Here is a 7,197-nt window from a genome sequence, read left to right as displayed (position 1 = left end):
CAGAATAGGCAAATCCATAGAGACAGAAAGTCGATTGGTGCTTGCCAGGGGCTGGGAGAAGGGAAAGGGAAATGACTACTTAATGGGTTTGAGGCTTCCCTTTGGGATGATGGAAATGTTCTAGAATAAGATAACGATGATAGTTGTACAACACTGTGCATGTGCTGAAGTCATATAAGTTACATGCTTTGAGGACTTGGGTTTTATGTTATGTGAATTATATCTCAATTAAAAAGATAAAGGATGAGGTGGGCTGGCAGAGGGCCCATTGGGTAAAAGCAAAGTGGAGTGACTCCAGAAGAGGCTGGAAAATTCTGCAGGGGCCAGAGCCTCCCCTGACTGGTCTGTGGGCTGGGGCAGGAACCTGCTGGGTTTGCATTTTAGGAAGAATCTCTGGACCCCCACATGGGCATGCTCTTTGAACCCAACATTCCTGAGGGAAGGAAAGCGGGCTCCTCCTTTCACCTGGGCAGCAGGGCCACATCTGTCTACCCACCCACCAGGCCGGGCTGGGCCTGGGTATTCCCCTCCTTCCCTGTCAGGTTGCAGAGTAGTCAAAGGCCACAGTGGATCTCATTGGGTCCCTCTCTCTAGCCCTGCCACCTCCTGCCTGGGCCCGGGAAACACCCTCCTTGTTGGGGCTCTGTCCTATCTGTTGCATCCAGATGGGCCACTAGGGCAATGTGGAAAAACAGTACTAGCTGTGTCACTCACTTGACCCAAACCTTTAGTGGCTCCCTGATGGCAAGGTGGAACCTGGACCTTTTTATACAGGCCAGTGACCTTCCCAGCCACAGCCTCCTGCAGCCCTGCTCATACTCCAGCTCCACCCCCTGGGCACTCTGGTTTGCTCCTGCCTGTTCTTGCACACTGCTCCCTCGGACTGGAAAGGCATTCCCAAGACCTGGTTCAAGCATGCTTACCTGTCAACCCTGTTCCCTCCAGGGTCCTGGATCACTTCGCTCTCTCCCTGTAGACATCCACCCCACCTCCACCCAGCCCGACTCGTGTTTGGTGGCAATGACTTCTATACCTGCCTTCCTGCCCTATGGGGTCATAAATGTTTTGAGGACAAAGAGCTATCTTAATTTTCTACTTCAAGCCCCTAATACACTATTCGGCATTCACTAGTAAACATCTGTTGAATAAATGAAGACAAAAATTTCTGTGCTGGGGGCTGGGGATGTGGCTCAAGCGGTAGCGCGCTCGCCTGGCACGTGTGCGGCCCAGGTTCGATCCTCAGCACCACATACAAACAAAGATGTTGTGTCCGCCGAAAACTAAAAAATAAATATTAAGGTTTTTTAAAAAAAAAAAAAAATTTCTGTGCTGTTCAGATAGGTGATCAAGGTCAACGTCAACAGTGACCAGTCATGAGGATATCATGTGCCCTTGATAGGATGCATGGGAAGGACATTCACCTTAGTGCTCTTCCTCCCCCAAACCTATCACCCGACTCTGGCCATGAGAAAAACAGTGGGCAGATCCAGATTAGGGGACGCTCTACAAAACACCAACCAGCCCTCTTCCAAACTGTCAAGGTCATCAAAAACAAAGAAAGCCTGAGAAATTGTCTCAGCCCAGAGATGTGTAAGGAGACGTGATTACTAAATATTATCTGGGATCCTGGAGGACTCTTAGGATAGAAAAAGATATTAGGTAAATTGAGGAAATCTATAAAATATGGACTTTGATGAATAATTATATATCAACACTAGTCCATTAATTATAATAAATGTACGATATTAATATACAATATCAATAATGGGAAACTGGTTATGGGATATATGGGTACTCTACGATCATTTCAGTTTTTCTATAAATATAAAACTATTCAAATAAACTCCATTTTAAACTATACACACACACACACACACACATATATGTGTGTGTGTATGTGTGTGTGTGTATGTATATATATATATATTTTTTGCGGTTCTGGGGATCAGACCTAGGACACCTTATACATGCTATATCTAGAATTAGATAACAATGATGATTGTACCACACTGTGCATGTGCTGAAGTCACATTGAGCCACATCCCATTCTAAAAATAATAATAAAAAAGGTTTTGTACCAGTGTGGCTAGTAAACAAGGGCTATAATGCATGAGAAGTGCCATACTGAACAGGGGCCACTTGATGGTGCCTTGACTAGGCCGCAGGGGAAGGAGGATTTGAAATTGGATTTTTCACTCCAGAGCCTTTGTCCTAAACCCATCCGCCATGTTGCCGCTCTCTCCACATTTTTATTTTAGAAATTATATACGTAAAACAGAGTGCAGTGGGCACTTAGTAAATCAGTCATTATTTTTCAACAGGGAGAGTGAGCGAGTGTTCATGAGCCATCTTTCACAAAGCATTTGGCATTTTCAGAGGCAGGAATAAAGACCTCAAATTCCCTTTCAGTTTTGGCTCCTTCCTTCCCTCCCTCTCATTTCTGATCCTTCTTCTCCAGTGACTACTGGGCACACAGACTCAATTCTGGATCTGAAGCTCTGAAAGATGCCATGTGTGCCCATCCTGACCAGCAAGCAGACCACCATGTCCTGGCTGGCTCCAATCCCTGGGGAAATGGCCTGCTCTAGTGTTCTGGGTCCTCTTCCTTGGCCAGGGGTGAACTGCCAAAGGCTGAGTGACCCCAGGAATAATAAGGATGGCAGCTGGAATTCGGAGGTCACTGTCTGCCCTCCTCTCATCCCAGTTCTGCTGCTGCTCCATGCTGCTCTGAGAATTTATACATCCTTGCCCTTGGAGTGTGGCTCTCTTGGCTTCACATGAGGCCTCCAGAGCCAGCAGCTAACCCTTCCTTCCCTAACCCCTCTGTGATCTTGGGTACCATGTGGTTGGCCTCAGTTTTTAAAATCTTAAAATAGAGCTAATGCTGGTAGCTGCCTCACAAGTTTTGCTGATAGAATAAATGGGTTTTAACTTGTCTTGTGTTTAGGACAGCGCGTGGCCCACGATTTTTGTTCCCTCTAGATGGAAAGTTCCATGAGGGCAGGGACTGGAGCTATTTGCAACATTTGCAGGATGAATAAATAACCTTCTCCTGCTTGGCAGGCCTGTCCCTCATGTGGTGACCCTGTTAAGGATTAAATACAGCAAAACTGCAATCATTTATTATTTGTAATAACAGCAGCAGCAGTAGCACAAACCTTCAGGCTAAAACCTGAGGGGTGAACCATTATGACCTGTGGAATTCTTTTAGATCTAAAATAATAATAATAGTAATAATAATAAGCTGACTATCCTGTATCCTCACCAGTTTATTTTATGCTACCATAAATTTCTCATTTCTCTATATCTTAGTGTCCCTAAGAATGACAAAGGAAGAAAATTAAGGCTCTCATCAGGTCTTCCAGGGGCAGGTAAATAAGAGAAGTGGCATCTTGTAAAGGTTCTTGGCTCTTTGAGGCCAAGATGGTGTTTTTGGTTGTTGTTTCCAGTACTACCTATGGATGCTCACTGGGCAGACCGGAGGGAAGGAGTGAGGTGGGCTGCCCTGCTTTTAGGAGCCCTCAGAAGCAGACAGATACCACCTCTCTTCTCTTTCAGAAACAGTTGAGTAGGGAAGCCCATTAATTACTAAAACCGAACAAGTCTCTGCTGAGCACCCTCTACATCCTTGTACTCGCTTGGGACTCAACTGTGAAAAAGCAGACAAGCACCCTGCCCTCCTGGGAGTTGTGTGGAGACAGATCTCAGTGAAGTGGTCTCACAAGCACACTATGGTATGCTTAGAAATGGAGCTAAAGAGCAAGTGAATTGTGCTAAACGTGACTTTCAAATCCCCTTCGAAGGGTTGGATGCCTTCCCTAACCTGGGGGGCTTGTTAGTTCTGACCTCCCTCCCTCCTGCAGCCTGTGTTTGGCTTCCAGAGATGCTTGCTAGAAACTTGCCTCAAGGGAGTGAGGTTTGCTGCCTTCTCTAAGTTCTTCCAACCTCGGGTCCCTTTTGCCAGGGAGTGCCCCACAGTGTGCGCCCATTGTGTGGATGGCATTGGTGACACCAAGGCCCATTTGATGAAGCCCATTCAACACGGCATGCAGGAAGTCACACATCTCTGAATGAACCACGCTAGCTCCTGCCTCCTGGGCCTCTGTCCAAGCACTTCCGTTGCTTGGAACACCCTTCTCTGCCACGCCTGCCTGGTGACTGCATCCACACGTCACCCCTGCCGCGCCTTGCTGTGCTCCGGGGATGTGCCAGGCCCTTTTTCTGGGCTCTTGCGGCAGCACTCTGCACATAATCTGTCTCATGCCTTTCTACCACAGCAGTTGGACGTGATGGCAAGGGTACCCGCTGGAATCCTGGCTCCTCCAGGTTGTTCGGAGGATTAAATGAGATAATATGCAAATGATGCTTGGCACAGGGCCGAGCACATGGCACAGGCTTGATCAATGTGTGTTTCTGGTTTCAGCTCTCATGCTGGCTAGCACAGCTTCAGATGTAGGCCAGGGGCCACATTTACATTCCTTTGTACCCCAGCACCTGATTCAATTCTCTGAAGGGGGTGGGGCTTCACCCATAACGACTGGCATCTACATTCTGCAAGAGGAAATTGAAACATATGTTCCTCCTCGTCTTCCTCGTCCTTCCTTGTCCAATCTAAGCACAGACAAAGACACAGATCCATACCCTCAGGAGAGGGTAAAGCTGATTTTGCACAACTCACAGGCTCTCTTTGGGAGCCTTCTTATGTTTTCCTACAGAGTTCACGGTCCAAGGTGGGAAGCCTTCCTACCCTACTGCATTTGTACAAAGTCCCACCCTGGGGAGGCTCTGGAGTTTGTTTCCCAGGTGCCATGTGACCTTCAAGAGTCTTTTCATCCACTCCTGCCTTCAGCAAGTGGAGAGGACAAACCTCTTCCAACCCAAGGTCAAGGGTCTATGTGGAACATTAGGATGGCCTGTCAGCAGCCCCCATCTCCACTCTACTCCCCTCAGTCCTCCCTGAGGGTCTCTGCATGGTCACAAATCCCATAGCTAATTATCTCTCATTCTCATTCTTTCAGCTCTTATTCAAGAGACTCCCCAAAATATAGCTTAGCCCTAGAGAGAGAGCCATTATCCAGTGAGGCCAGGGACCAGGGAGGCCTGCGCTAACACCCACAGGTGGGTGACTATCTTCAAAGGCCCTACTGTTTCCTTCCACAAAACACCACACCTTAACCTCCCTGGCTCCCCTGAAGTACAAAATACTGTTCTAAGCACTTAACTACCCATTTTTCAGATGGGGAAGTTGAGTCTCTGAGCCAAGATGAGCTTTTTCCTAGGCTGTCCAGAATCTGCTTGTGAATATCCACAAAGAGGCTGGTGGAGAGGGAACTTCTGGGCATATTTATGTTGTTAGAAGGATCCTAAACACTTGGTGACCAGGCTGTGCTGGGGCTGGATTGATCTGGATTCCTCCTAATTCCCTGCAGTCCTAAACCACAGCATCTTGCCAGTTCTGTGATCTCCTCTCCTCTTTGTCTTGCCTCATCCCTTGTGCCAGGGCCAAGCCACCTGTGATTCCTTCCAAACCACCCGCAGTCAACCGCAGAAGCCCAGGGGAACCCACAGGTGGGACCCCAGGACAAGAGCCGTGAGGCAGCAGGCTGGGCAGGAAGAGCCAATACAACCTAGAAAGAGGCAGGAACATGGGGAGATCTCAATTACAGCGGAGAAGACCGCGTAGAGCTCTCCCTCATGCTCCACCCCAGCCTCTTCAGCACATTTTTCCCTTCTGAAAATATTCCTTCACAAAGAGCTTTCTGCTTCTGGCAGGTCCCAACCCAGCCCCGGCAGATCCCAAATGTCAGGATAGCAGGAAGCTGTTCTGTTTTGGTCAAACACACTGGTGGTGGGTGAAAGAACTCATGAGGGTTGTCAGGCTAGCCCTGATGAGCGGCCTGGATGGCTGTGCTGGCTCTGCCATATGAGGTCAGCAGGCCCAATGGGGTCAGGATGCTGGTCCTACCAGTCTGGTCAGACCTTCAGGATCAGGGTCAGAAGCAGTTGGAACCCCTTCCCTCCCCACTGGGGGTGGGCAGTGGTTCCTTTTGGGGCACTCTGTTGTAAGAGACAGTGAGCCTCCTTCTCTTGGTAAAGGGAAAATATGAGAGAGATGGATAGGAGGAAAAGGACTGGGGTAGGTGCTCTCAAGGGTCCCAGGAGACTCTGGGGTCCTGATACCCTTGAGGCCCCAGTGTGGGTGCTGGTTCAGGGAAGCTGATGTGGAGGGCCAGGACATCACTTCACAGTCTCCCAAGTCTGCCTGAGCTGGAGGAGCTGTTGGGGGTTCTGGGCTGGGGGGATACAAAAGGTGTGTAAAAGCACTGAGCAGTCTCATGTGTGTGTGACGGCAAATGCCTGGGTCTGTGTTGGAGCTCCTAAGTTTCTCTGTGTGTGTTGGGGAATCTGTGACCCTCCGTGTGTTTGGGGCTCCCAGAAAGATGGGTGGAGAGGGTGTGTCTATGGGTGGGGAGGGGGGCTGGTTCAGGATATCTATTGGGAGGTTCTGAGCATGAGGGGAGGGTGGATTTCTCAGGAAGCTGGGATATAGATGGGTCAAGATCAGTGGCAGTGTGTGGAGCTATCAGAGTGTGCTGGGAGGACCTTAAGGAGTGATTTTTAGGGGTGCCCTTGGACATAGGGGACTTTAGGGGGAGCTGGACCAGCAAGTTAACCTGAGGCCTATGGGTAGGGGTAGAAATCTCAATTCAGTCGAAGCAAGGATTCTGTAGGGTCAAAAGGGAGGGATAGGGCCCTGAGGCTGGTCTCCTTGGGGAGAAGAGGGGGGCAGGCCAGGGGCAGAAGATAGGATGTCAAGTGGAGGGGCTGGGGGACACGGAGGCAAAGGTCGTGCAGATAGGAGGGGTCCTGAGGGATGGGGAGAGGGTGGGCAGGGGTCCTGGGCTTGTGGGGGCGGTGGGGGGGGCGGGTCTGCGGAGTGGGGGATGGGGATACCCTGAAGGGGCTCCTGGGGAGAGGTCCTGAGGGCCTGGTGGAAAGAGTGGGTGGGGGGTCCTCGGTGCTGGCGGGGACCCCGGAGCCGAGGAGGGGACGAGGGGTGGGGGAGGGGGACGCCCGTGCAGGGGCTCCCGGGGAGGGGATCCGGAGGGATCGGGAACGAGGGTGGGCGGGGGCTGGGCCCCGAGGGGCTGGGGCTGGGGATGCCGAGGTTCCCAGCGTGGGTTCCCGGGCAAGATG

Source organism: Marmota marmota, unplaced genomic scaffold, assembly GCF_001458135.2.
Source record: "Marmota marmota marmota unplaced genomic scaffold, marMar, whole genome shotgun sequence".
Classification (NCBI taxonomy): Eukaryota; Metazoa; Chordata; class Mammalia; order Rodentia; family Sciuridae; genus Marmota; species Marmota marmota.
This window is presented reverse-complemented; position numbering follows the sequence as displayed.